The sequence below is a fragment of the Canis aureus genome, chromosome 7 (genome assembly GCF_053574225.1).
Source record: "Canis aureus isolate CA01 chromosome 7, VMU_Caureus_v.1.0, whole genome shotgun sequence".
Classification (NCBI taxonomy): Eukaryota; Metazoa; Chordata; class Mammalia; order Carnivora; family Canidae; genus Canis; species Canis aureus.
In genome coordinates this window covers 22,544,178-22,556,403 of record NC_135617.1, presented here as the reverse complement: position 1 = coordinate 22,556,403, position 12,226 = coordinate 22,544,178, and the positions used below count along the sequence as shown (strand labels likewise).

At 40.7% G+C, this 12,226-nt stretch overlaps 1 long non-coding RNA gene across 1 annotated transcript in view; it reads left to right on the top strand.

The window, feature by feature from the left end:
• The window catches only part of LOC144317117 (uncharacterized), a 38,183-nt gene extending 26,494 nt beyond the window's left edge, over positions 1 to 11,689 (top strand). Inside the window, exons 4-5 of the long non-coding RNA XR_013383018.1 lie at positions 1,698 to 3,337; positions 10,667 to 11,689. This is a non-coding gene — a long non-coding RNA (uncharacterized LOC144317117). The remainder of the gene's footprint in view (positions 1 to 1,697; positions 3,338 to 10,666) is intronic.
• The last annotated feature ends 537 nt before the right edge of the window (positions 11,690 to 12,226 follow it).

The window sequence follows — 12,226 nt, the reverse complement described above, 5'->3', positions numbered from 1 at the left end:
CCCTCTAGCTTCTAGGTTTTTCTCTGGGTTTCTCCAGCTCAGAGGTGCCCTGCTTTCTCTGATCAGTAACTTTATGTTACCTCAGTCTTCTCTCTGAAAGGTCCTTTGGGTCCTCCCAACACTTGTGTTACCAATACCCTATGATAAATATCCTGTGGAAGTATCCAGAGTGGTTTCTGTGCTCCTGACTGGATCATGATTACTACACAATGACTGATCCATCTGTGTTTCCTCCTTTGCCCAGTGCCCTGACCCGATTTCCTAACAGCATGGTTTGAGCACAGTAATTACTTAATAAATATTAGTTGAATAAATGAATGAATATTTATCGAAGATAAAAAGATCTTGCTCTATTTCATTATTCTGTCTTTTCTCTGGCGTTTTCATGATTACTATGCTCAGATAGGGGCTTCAGTTAGCATTCATGGGCATTTTTTTGGTTGGATCAGGAAACATTTCCTTGGAGTTTATGGGATGGCTTAAAATGCATGACTTGTCACTGTGCTTTACAAACAGCAGAAAACACCATCTGCATTATGCAGTGCCCCTTAGCGTTGGCCACTCTTCCAAGCCAGTCTCTGGGGAAGTTGTCCATACTGAGAAAGATATGACTTCCCTCGTGTGTACTGGTAACCAAAACAGACATGATTTATGAAGTGCACATTGAGAAGGAAAAATCACGAGCCACGCTTTTGCTCTCTCCTAAAAATTGGTAAGCATATTTTTGAGGATATGATTTAAGGGCAGACTGTGGAGTAAACAGCTGCTTTACAAGCATGTGAATAATTGCTGCTTTAACCAGAGTAAACTTCGCAGGAGGCTGAGACATTATCCATTATAGTAGGAGATAAAAAGAGTGCTGGGGGGAATGTAGAGCTTGACCAACTGGGTCATCAGCAAGGATGTGATTTCTAGCCTGGATTATGAGAAATGCTCAAGTCTGGATATGTGTATGCCCATAGGAATCTAGTAAAGTGTGGACACACCTAGATCTCTTCCTCACCGCTTTTTTAGTGCTTACATCAATGTAAGCAACCGATCTCATTAAAGTGCCTTTGAGAAAACTCCTTGAATACAGGTATGAAATTGGTAGTTACTGCAATGGCAGTGGTATGAATGTTTTCTCTGAATGTTTTACTGATTTTGATCATTATCAGCATACAAACAAAGCCAGTACTCCAGTGAATAAATGCAGCATCATTGGGCAGTCAAGGAAGGTAAGACATACCCTATGCCCCTTGTTCTCACCTAGGCTGTGTTCTTTAGGAATCACCTGAAAATAATTCCTTACCAGAAATGTGAGTTTGTTTAATATACACTTTGCTAAATATAAAGAACGTAATGGTAAGTCCTTTGGCATTCAGCAGTACTGGGAAATTTCTCCTGAAGAATTGAAGTCTAATCCTGAGTACCTATATTACAGATTTTGGATTTCGATCATTTTTATAACCAACAGAATATTAGGAAACTTCAAAAATACATCCCTTTGCCCTTTAAAAAGGATAAAATGTATTCTGAATTGGAACAACCAAGTGACTTAGGGGTATGGATAGGAGACACATTATGTCTGCACATTGGGGTAACAATGTATAGTGTAACCACAGGTTCTGAGTTGTACAACTGTTTCAGTCTTGTCTCTTCTGCTAATGAACCTCAGCTTCTTCTGTAAAATAGGGATAATAATATCTCCTTCACAGGTTACAGTGAAGATCAAAAGCTGTTACCTTCCTGAAAGTTCCTGCGACAATGACGGCTTGTGGTAGATCCCCAACCTATGCTGGCTGAATCGGAAGGGACAGGTGTAGAAGTTAGTGCCAGAAGTCACTGTGGGTTCTGCGGTGTTCAGCCCCGGGACACGGCACGGATCTCCGGCTAGACTAAGTGACACCCTGTCTTCACCACCAGGGGGGATGGAGTTTATTTTATTTTATTTTATTTTATTTTATTTTATTTTATTTATTTTATTTTATTTTATTTTAATAATAAATTTATTTTTTATCCGTGTTCAATTTGCCAACATACAGAATAACACCCAGTGCTCATCCCATCAAGTGCCCCCCTCAGTGCCCATCACCCAGTCACCCCCACCCCCTGCCCTAATACCTGAGTCAGGGCTGGAATGCAGAGCCAGGAAGGTAGATCTAGGTCCATGACCTCAGAGCAAATAGTTTGTGAGTCATGGAATCATTTCCCAGACATCAAAGCCCCTCAATTAAAGTTGCAGCCCGGCTGCTGTTGTCCAACTATGGCAGCATCCTGGTATCTTTCTTCTAGTTCTCTTAGATCCATAACATCAAAACATCATACCTCAAGTCTGAGCCATATTTTGCTGTGACAGAACCATCTGTACCTGTAAACCCCACACTTCAGTGTACTTTGAATTCTAACTTTTACAGTTTTTTTTTTTCCTTCTGGACTCTACTATTTCTTTTCACTGCTATAAATTTTCTAGTCTATGCCGTAAGTAGTCCATGCCCTGTCTTCAAATTTGCTATTTCTAATAATTTGATAAAATTAGCAATCTGATCCCTAACTCTTGGAATTACATGGAAAATAAGCATAAATCGGTGATGATAAAATCCCAGGTGATTTTCTTAGGAGTCGAATGCCTCGGCTTAGTGCCTGGAGTTTGTGACCTTTGTTGACAACTCTGAGGCCTCTTTATGTCCTTCCTGGTTTGTAGCTGTTTTCTGGAAAGGTGACATTGCTTATTGTAGAGTTCTAGATGAAATATTATTGAATTGTCCTTAATCCTCTTCTGGGAATAGAGGGACGATATTACTGATTCACTGGGCACCTGCCATTAAGTGGAGAGAGGCAGCATTCTGCGCTGCCTCATTTTTCAGGACTCCGGGTGTTGATAAGAGGTATTCAGAAGAGCTTGATACAGACACTAACTTATCTAGTCTCCTTGGCAATTGCTTGCGGATGAATAGGCAAGTCAAGTCCTCATAAAGGAAGGTCAGGATGAAGGTTAACAAATATATTTTTGAGGCTGGAGACATGAATAAGCAGAAACTGTCAGAGGTTGAAAGGGAAAAGAAAGGGGGAAAAAAGGAATTCAGGACCATTTTCAGACAAAAGAGGAGAAAGAAAGCAGACAAAGGAACATATGGGGGAGGAAGTAGAGGAAGAATTAATGAATGCTGGCATACTGACCCTCCACTGCAGCGGGAGCAGCAGGTCCAGGAAAGCATCCCCTGACTAAGACTGATCACTGAGCACAGACATAGCATATAAGGTCCAGCTCCAGGAAGGTCCTTGGAGAGAAGCGCAGTGTGATTAAGATGCAGTTCCTGCTTAACCCAGACCTGGGAAAGTGAAGAGAAAGCAAAAGGTGAGTCAACAGGAAACTGTGAGCAATACCTTGGCCAGGAAAGAAAGTTAGAGAGTCAGCAGGTTGAAGAGTGGTCTGAAATAAACCGTGCAGCTTGGCAGGCTGGGGCAGGTGTGAGCAGTGGCAAAGTGATGGAAAATAAGGACCCCTGGTGTCTTCTGGTGAGTCTAGAAAGCCAGGCACGTGGGGACTTGGAACGAAGGACTCCAGACATTATACTGACACAAAAGAGGCATGAAAGAGAGTTACATTCGGGCTGGGGTGACAGGGGTGGGGTGAGGGTGGTTTCTAGGGGAAGAATACTGGTCATGGGTTTGGTAAATCTTATATGCTAACATTCTCCAGTGGCATTGCAGACTGATTTTGCCTCTTTACCAGGTACTGTCCTAAGACTCGGGGGTCACTACCACCTCTGATCTGAGCCACCATCATCCCTTGCCTAGATTACTTAATAGTTTCTTAATTGGATTTCCTGCTTCTATCCTTCTATCTAAAGTCTATTTCTAATAGAACAAGCCAAAATGATCTGTTTTAGACCATAAATCAAATCTTCTCTTTTGCATAAAACCCTGCGATGACTCCCCATTTCACCCAGAGTAACAGCCAAAGTTCCCACAAGGCTTTACAAAGCTTTATGTGATCTGCCCCCTGCCCAGCCCTATTCCTTCTGTGATTCCACTACCTACAGCTCTTCCTCTTATTTGCTCTGCTCCAGTTAAATGCCTCCCCATCCCCTTGCTATTCCTGGACTATGCCAGGTATGCTACCTCCTGAGGGCTTTTGCTCTGGCTGCTTCTCTGCCTGGAATGTTCTTTCCCCCAGATATCCACATGGATAACTCCCGTCAGCTTCCTGGAATTCTTTATCAAATGTCATCTCCTTGGAAAGGCCTTTATATATTTAAAATTGTAACCGCCACACATCCTTCTTTGCATCCTCTCCCCCTTTCATTTTCTTTTTCTTTCCTTTATTTTATTTATTTATTTCCTTTTATTTTTATATACTTGCTATTTTATTTATTTATATAGCCATTATCATTCTGTAATATACTATTTAATCCAGTTTTTAGGTTTGTTGTTTACTGTTTGTCTCCCCTTACTAGACTGTGAGCTTGACAATGGCAGGGATTAATATGTTGCTCATGGATGTACCCTGAGTGACCAGGCCAGTGCCTTGTCACATAGTAATACTCAATTTCCCTTTGGTAATCTTAATCTCTGTAATTAGTACCAGCATCCAAACAATTTCCTAGCTGGAAATCTAGTAGTTACTCTAGACCTTCACCTCTTGCATCCAGTTGGCATATTAACAATAATTTTAATAAAAGTCATGTTAAATCACTTTCCTAAATATCTTGGATCCACCTCTTTCTATCTAATATTACTATTCCATGAGGATGATAATGAGGATGGGGAAAAGGAAAGAATAGTTATTTTTAAAATTTTGTGTTTTGGTGATCCCTGGGTGGCTCAGTGGTTTAGCACCACCTTCAGCCCAGGGCCTGATCCTAGAGTCCCGGGATCGAGTCCCACATCAGGCTTCCTGCATGGAGCCTGCTTCTCCCTCTGTCTGTGTCTTTGCCTCTCTCTCTCTGTGTGTGTTTCTCATGAATAAATAAATAAAATCTTTAAAAATTATGTTATGTTGTGAGCTTAAGTGGGGTTAGGTGATATATATCATTAAAAGAGGAAGATAAAGAAATTGGAAATCTCTGTTCTTTCTAGTCTAATACTTAACTAGATACTCTCTCTCTGCCCCTCACCCCATACACACAGTTGTTTCATCTCAACCCTCAGGGGGAGGAAATCAAATCTATAAATGTCTGGATGTGGATCTCAGTTTCAGTGCAAATCAATAAGGGTAACCTAAGATACGGATCATACGATGATTAGAATATTCCTTAGATTTTTGTTTGTTTGTTTTGATTAGCGTATAGATGTCCAAAGACATAAAGGTCTTATGGAGCCTCGGGTAAGTCCAGAAGAACTCTTTCCATCCAGCATAGATCTGAAAAGATCTTGCAGGGATGGGAGTGTTAAAATGATGTCTTGGCCCAGAGGTCCTCCCACAGTTAAGGGGCAAGCTCATTAACTAGTAGAGTATTCCCCTGGAGGCAGTAGCGAGCTGAAGCACATCTAACCCACCCTAAACCCTACCAGACATTGACTGCTATTGAAAATCTGGTCCCAGACTAGCAGTCTACTTCCCTTGTCTTTTTCTTATGATCTAGAGTTCTCCAAAGATAGAAATTGGAGAAAGTATTTGTTGAGTTGATTGAAGGCAGCTGTATTTGCAAACTAAAGAAGAGTGATAGGATCATAGTTGTTCAATCCCCAGTCACACCTTTAACCTGTTGAAACTGTTGCTATCTAGAGGCAGTGAAGAAATAGTCTTCTCCTGAGCATTTCATGATCAGTGTGTGTAGTAGATTTCTCTGGGGGAATTAAGATTCTCTCTCTCTCTCTCTCTCTCTCTCTTACTTTCTCTTTGTGAGCATTTCTCTGGGATTGTAACTATGCAACCAGGTGGTCAGAGGGCTCTGTCACTGGGCAGTAGCTGCAGAGCCAGATGGTAGCATCAGCCCTATCTGAGATTTGTCACATGATGATGAGGGGCAGTCTATCTGCAGAAATAGCAAGGTTTGCTTCAGAGCCTTTTCTAGAATTTTCAGGGGCTATTTAACCTACTTTGTACCAACTGTCTATGGCTTTCTGGTCTGAGAAGCAGATTCGATAGCATTCTGAATCCCAGATAAAATTCAAGAATGCAGTTATACATAGACAAAAACTCTCAATTAAGAGAGGAATAAATGAAAGTTTTTGCTCTTCCAAATATAGTCTTGATTAACATCTCCTTTGATTATGGTTTAGAACCTGCCGGACTTTCTTTCCCTTCTCTTAGACCTTCTTTCCTTCCTTGCAAAAGATCAATCTCAGATGTCTTCCTTGTGTTCCTTTTAAAAAAATGCCTATCTGTCCCTCCCTCCCTCCAATTTCCAGTTCTTTCATGGGTAGAACTTTCAACAAGCCTGAAGGCTGACTGGAGAACTCTGACATCTCGTTACTCCGTGCTTCAGTGGCTGTTAAATTGATAGTTTCAGAGTGGATATCAAACTATCCACTCTATCAATGTTTTTTAAAAAAGGGAAAAAGATTACAGTCTGTCTAAATCAATGTGACACCTCTCTGACATGTGTGTCTCGATCGCGTTCTCTCAACATATCCATTCCTTTTGACTGTCTCCATTTCTCAATGGCTATCTAATTCAAATAGGGCTTGTCATTTCATGAAAATTGCTCCCCATTTTACTTAGGTTTCTCTTAATTTTCTGTCTTTCTGCATTTATCCCAGGGCCAAGGATTCACCATGGGCCTTGCTTCCAATAGACATGGGTTGGAATTTCACAAGGCAGACGGAGTCTTGGTTTTTCTCCTCAGTAGAATTTCTATTTGTGGCACATGCATTTCCTTCTCTGCTGAATTCCCAGCAACAGTTCTCAGTGAGGGCTGCTGCTGCTCTAAGCCTGTTTGGATTTTTCTTTCATTCTCTCTTCACATATTGAACTCATTCTGTCTTGAAAGGTTCTCAGTCTCCACTGGCCGGGGGAAGGTGAAACATATCACAAGTTGGCAGAGTTGCAGTGCGCTGTGCTTTGAACTTGTAAAATTCTTTTTAAAAGTCTAAATCTTTAAAGGAAAGAAAAGAGGCTTCTGGTACATTTAGACAATGTGAGAACAGAAATGACCTGAGTTTAAAGATAAGGGTTAATGCTGTGATGTCAGTTCTTGGGCATAACTTCCCGGGAACCTTTAGCTTTGCCAAAGCTCTCTGATTTTAAATGTCTTTCAAGGTAATCTTTTTGTGTCTGAAAAAAAAAAATAAGAAAACAGAAAGAACAGGATTTATGACTGTTATAGTAATTTATCCTAAAACATACAAACATGGTATTTTGTTGTACTCCCAGAAGCCTCTCTTCAGAGATAAAATTCAGCATCATGCCCTGCCTACTATTACTACTGCCCTTCCAATCTGACAAACTAGTTAGAGAAATGAAGTGCAATGAAGATGTTCACTCTCTTCCCTCTCAATTAATCAGGGCCCGTTAAGAGGCATGGACTGTTAGCACATGCAGCAATTACTTCACACATATTCCTCATCCAGCTATGATTATAGGATCACATACTGACTGCTTGTGATTTAGCTCAACAACCAGGGAATGTAAATGCTGCCCTGACAAGGATTCGCAGCGTGCCTGGGCAAACTCTCTGGCTTAATATCACCGTCTGAAAAATAAGTTTAAAAATAATATCATAGTATTCATGGACAGCAACAGAACTTTTTAAAAAGCACATTACATATGCACCAAGTTGGTTCTAAACAGATGTATAGAGTTTCTTTTTTCTCCATCACTACTCCTTAGCACCCTATGTGCTCAAGGGCCTCATTCCTCCAGTACCCCCAGAACTCCCCCATCCATCTACACTGTCAATGTACTCATCTCAGTTATATAGTAGAGAAAATACCTGATTCCATGTGCTGATACCAGAGTTGGTTTCTAAACCTGGAGTTTATGAACCCCTAAAAGTTATAGGCAAGATTCTGTGTTTGGGGATCTATGTGCCTTATTCTCTAAAAAGGATCTACAGCTTTCATCTGATTCTCAAAACATTCTGGGACTCCCAAATGTTTAAAATCACTGCAAACATATTTTCCATTAGAAGGGCTTGCTAATTTGGTCATGCCTGTTTATGGTGGTATTTCGGGAAATTCAAGGAAGGTAGTTTGAGGCATTGGGTAGGTGGGGGTGGACAGTCTTCTAGTCTTTCTATTAGCTACATGGTTCTGTATACTCATTGTTCTTCAGAATCTTCAGCTTGTTCCATTTTAGGACACTTTACTTTTAGTGATTTTGTTTGGTACAAGCCCTGAGAAATATGTACCTAATTCTTGCACTCTGGGTCTGTTCCTCACACACTAAGTAGTGTGCACTGTGGGTCTGGGGACACTGTTGTTAGGTGATAGACTTCCAAGTTATTTAGGAGGTGGAAAGTTGGGGAGAGGCAAAAAATTAATTTTTATTCCATTTGCTTGTTAATCTGAGGAAAAGGCATTTTGCCTGAATTACCCAAATGGCTAATAAGTCAGTATTTATCCTTTGAATACATGAAAGAAAACCAAAAGTAGCTAGGTTTATATTTTTTAGGTTTTAAAGTCAGCAAGTCAATGTAAATTGCTGAGAAGCAGCTTTTAAAAAGTTTGCCCTTAGTTTGGTGGAAAAGATGGACACAAATTCGGATCCAGAGGTTGGGTCAACTGATGTAGCTATACATAGGCATGGGGGGCTATCATAATGGGGCAATATTCAGAATGCCTTCTTGAATTGCAAGAAGATAGAATACATTTTTTTTTTAAAGATTTTATTTATTTATTCATGATAGTCACAGAGAGAGAGAGAGAGAGAGGCAGAGACACAGGCAGCGAGAGAAGCGGGCTCCATGCAGGGAGCCCGACGTGGGACTCGATCCAGGGTCTCCAGGATCGCGCCCTGGGCCAAAGGCAGGCGCCAAACCGCTGCGCCACCCAGGGATCCCTACATTTTTTTTTTTAAAGCATACCTTGGTCTCGTACCTAATCACTTGAAGAAGACCCCTCACTTGGATCTTTGTGAAGCCTTTGGAAGAAATCACTATTGCCTCAGGAAAAGGAAATTGTCAAGTCTGACTTTTAATAGAGAAGGGCTGCTTGCCAATGCACAATTCCTCTTTACTTGTCTCAAATCTGCTAGGGTAGTTTGTTAAGGAGTTTGTCCTCAGGCAAATTAATCTGAAGCAAAATGAATTGGGGGAGGATTGAAGTTCGAGTCAAAGATCTGAAATAATTTTCCCCTGAGTTAATTAGCACACTTATTTTAGGAAAAGTAAACTGTATCAAGAACATTGCTTCTCAATCATCAGCTTATAACTCATGTCTGGTGACATGAATTCTCCTCCAAATAATGACTACTTGTCACAGAGACAGGCTTCCCTTTACCTGGCTTTTGCACAGACTCTTAGTTTATAGACAGGTCTCACAAAAGCTTTTGCTGTGTGATTTATTTTTAAAAAACAAAACAAAACACCAAAAAAAAAAAAAACTTGTCACTTCATAACTGACCAAAAAAAAAGGGAATTTGAGAGAGATGGCAAATTCTGTCATATGCTTTATAGACATTCTAGGCAAGCCTGGAACAACAGCCCATTTAAATAACCACTCTATGGATCCATCAAACTGAGCTGAGACATGCCTCAGCAACCTCTATTCATTTCAAACCCAAGCTCTCAGATAAAGAGCAGGGTGAAGAAGGGTCTGTAGTCAGTTCATACCTGGGAACTTCTCTGAAATGAGGATGCTGGAAAGAGTTGAATGGGGCAGGCTGTGACAGAGGAGTTGATTTTTGTCTCTGCTGTTACACAGAAGCATATGGTTTCCGCCCACAGGAAAAATCTGCTTCTCTTCTGGCTGCCACACTAATGCATGCATGAAGGGGAAAGACTTTGCTATCAAATGCATCTCTAGGGTTGGCATCTGTGATTAAGGCTTTCTGCTTGCCCTACATCCCTCCTTTAAGAAGTTTAAAGAAACTGCCAAAAGTTGTGCCTGCTTTGCTCAGATAGTGAGAAGTTGGGTGCTTGTGCAGTTTATAACATATCTACTGGTTGGGTCAATGTCTTAGCTCCATGCATCCTTTAATTCTGCTTTTCAGCTAATGGAATAATTAGAAGACAGGCTTAGAACTTGTAGCTTAGTAGAGAAGTCTTTTATGGCCAACACTGGTGCCAAACTACCTGTTAGATTGACCATGAATAAGGAGATTCTTGGCCCCAGGTGTTCTTTACTGTGAAATAGTGATGTTAGTACTGGGGGTTAGACATAAATTATGTCTTCTTTATTTTATAGATGGGAAACAGAGGCTGTGTTACCAGAACACAAACATGAGAGGACATAAGATGGCTCAGTAGTTGTAGTTGGTGGTGGATATTTATAGCAGGCCAGTGGAAGAGAATATAATGGAGTCTTTAAGGTAATGGAAGGAGGACTCATTAGTTAGGGCTAGAGTAGAATTTGCTCTCTTCCTTTCAAAGGCCTGAAAGATTCATTTAGGATCTCTTTTAACTACACAGACACAAGAAAGGATTTGGCATTTGTAGCAGGCACATTTTATACTGACCTTTGAGGGCAAGAGTCATGTGCCCTGACTTCCTAGCATTTGCACAAGTCCCTTCATTAACATAACACAAATAGTTAAAGTTTTAGAAATGCAGTTGATTTAAACTTTGTGTCTTAATGTCAGATATTGGAACAATTGTCCAGAGAGACCGAGAATTCTCCGCTACCATTGACACCAGTACTAGGAAGAGACCTGTCACCTGGATGACATGGGGTGCCTCTGAGCTTTGGATGCAGAAGAGCTTGAGGCACTGCAAACAAAAAGGACAGTAAGCAGCTCTATTTGGGAACTGGAAGCCTGATGGAAAGGGAGGTGAACACTCTCCCCTCCTGTAATTCTTTACTTGACTAGAGAATTCACCAATGCCCTGCTGAGGAAGGCACACAGATGGTCCCAGAATTACATTGTAGTTTGATTTGCAAGATACTCTGGTTTGCTTTTGCACGGGTTAATTGGTAAGCTCTATGTAGTTCATTTCAGAGTTTTCTCAATTAATTTTTTTGGCTGCCTTTGTAAGTTTTCAAGTCCACAATCTGGTTGCTAAGGAGAAGTTTCTGTATCACTTGGACCCCACACTGACATTCAAGTTAAAAATTTGTAGAGTGGACCAGGTAAGTCACACCCCAGCTGAGGGCCAGAGTGAAGCCTGAAATTATGATTGTGCATTATAAACTAAAGTGCAAAATCAACATTTATTTTGTTGCTGGAATTTTTCAGAGTCAGATTCTAAGTATTCCTTTTGTCACTGTCAGCAACAGCCTTCTAACAGTGTTTCCTGTCTCAAATCTTGCCCCACTATGGCCTCTGTGGTCTTGCTAATTCCCTCCCATGGCATAAAAGGCCCTTCTCGATCTGGCTCCTGCTGTCATTTCCAGCCACATTTCCCTCAGGTCTCTAACCCTGGCACTCTCTGGCCCATCAATCCTGAAGTACTTGGAGTTTTCCCAACATGCCCTGCTGTGACTTGTCCCTTTGCAGATGCTTGTCTCTCTGCCTGGAATCCTTCTCCCTTTCCCATTGGCCACCTGGCAAGTGCTGACTTTATCTTAAAGCCACAGCTTAAGCATTTCTCTTTCTGGGACATTCTAAAAAGCACATGTGGTTGCTCAATATGTGAATGAACAAGGAAATGAGCAAATAAATGAATGAGAGTAAACAAATGGTCTTGGTCTTTACTTTGATTCCTCTGAATTCACAAAGATGGTACTACCTGGGTGAGTATTATGATACATTTGTAATTTTTAGCCAAATGCTTTAAGGGTTGGAGGAAACTTGGCACTTTACTAGGCCAACTTTGACAAACTGCTTTTTCTCATTCTGCTTCAGAATGACTTTAAGATTGATTTCTTCATCCTCTCTAATATCACTATCAGCATCTAACATCTAACCTTTACAAAATCAAAAATGATGAAAACTAAATAATTCAACATGGAGAGCTCACCAGAAGACAAATGGACTACGTGCAATACGTTTGGTTGTGTGGATGTAATCTCTCAGTAGTTAGGTATTTGTGTTCATGAATAGACTCCAAAATCTCTGAAGATTAGGTTTTCAAAGGCAAAGTCAAAGGTACTGTTTTTTATTTCCTATGTGAAGACTAGATCACCCGGTCATTTCTCTTTTTCTTTTCCCCTTAAAGATATTTAGTTAGCAAAACTTTACCATTTTAACTATAGAAGTTCT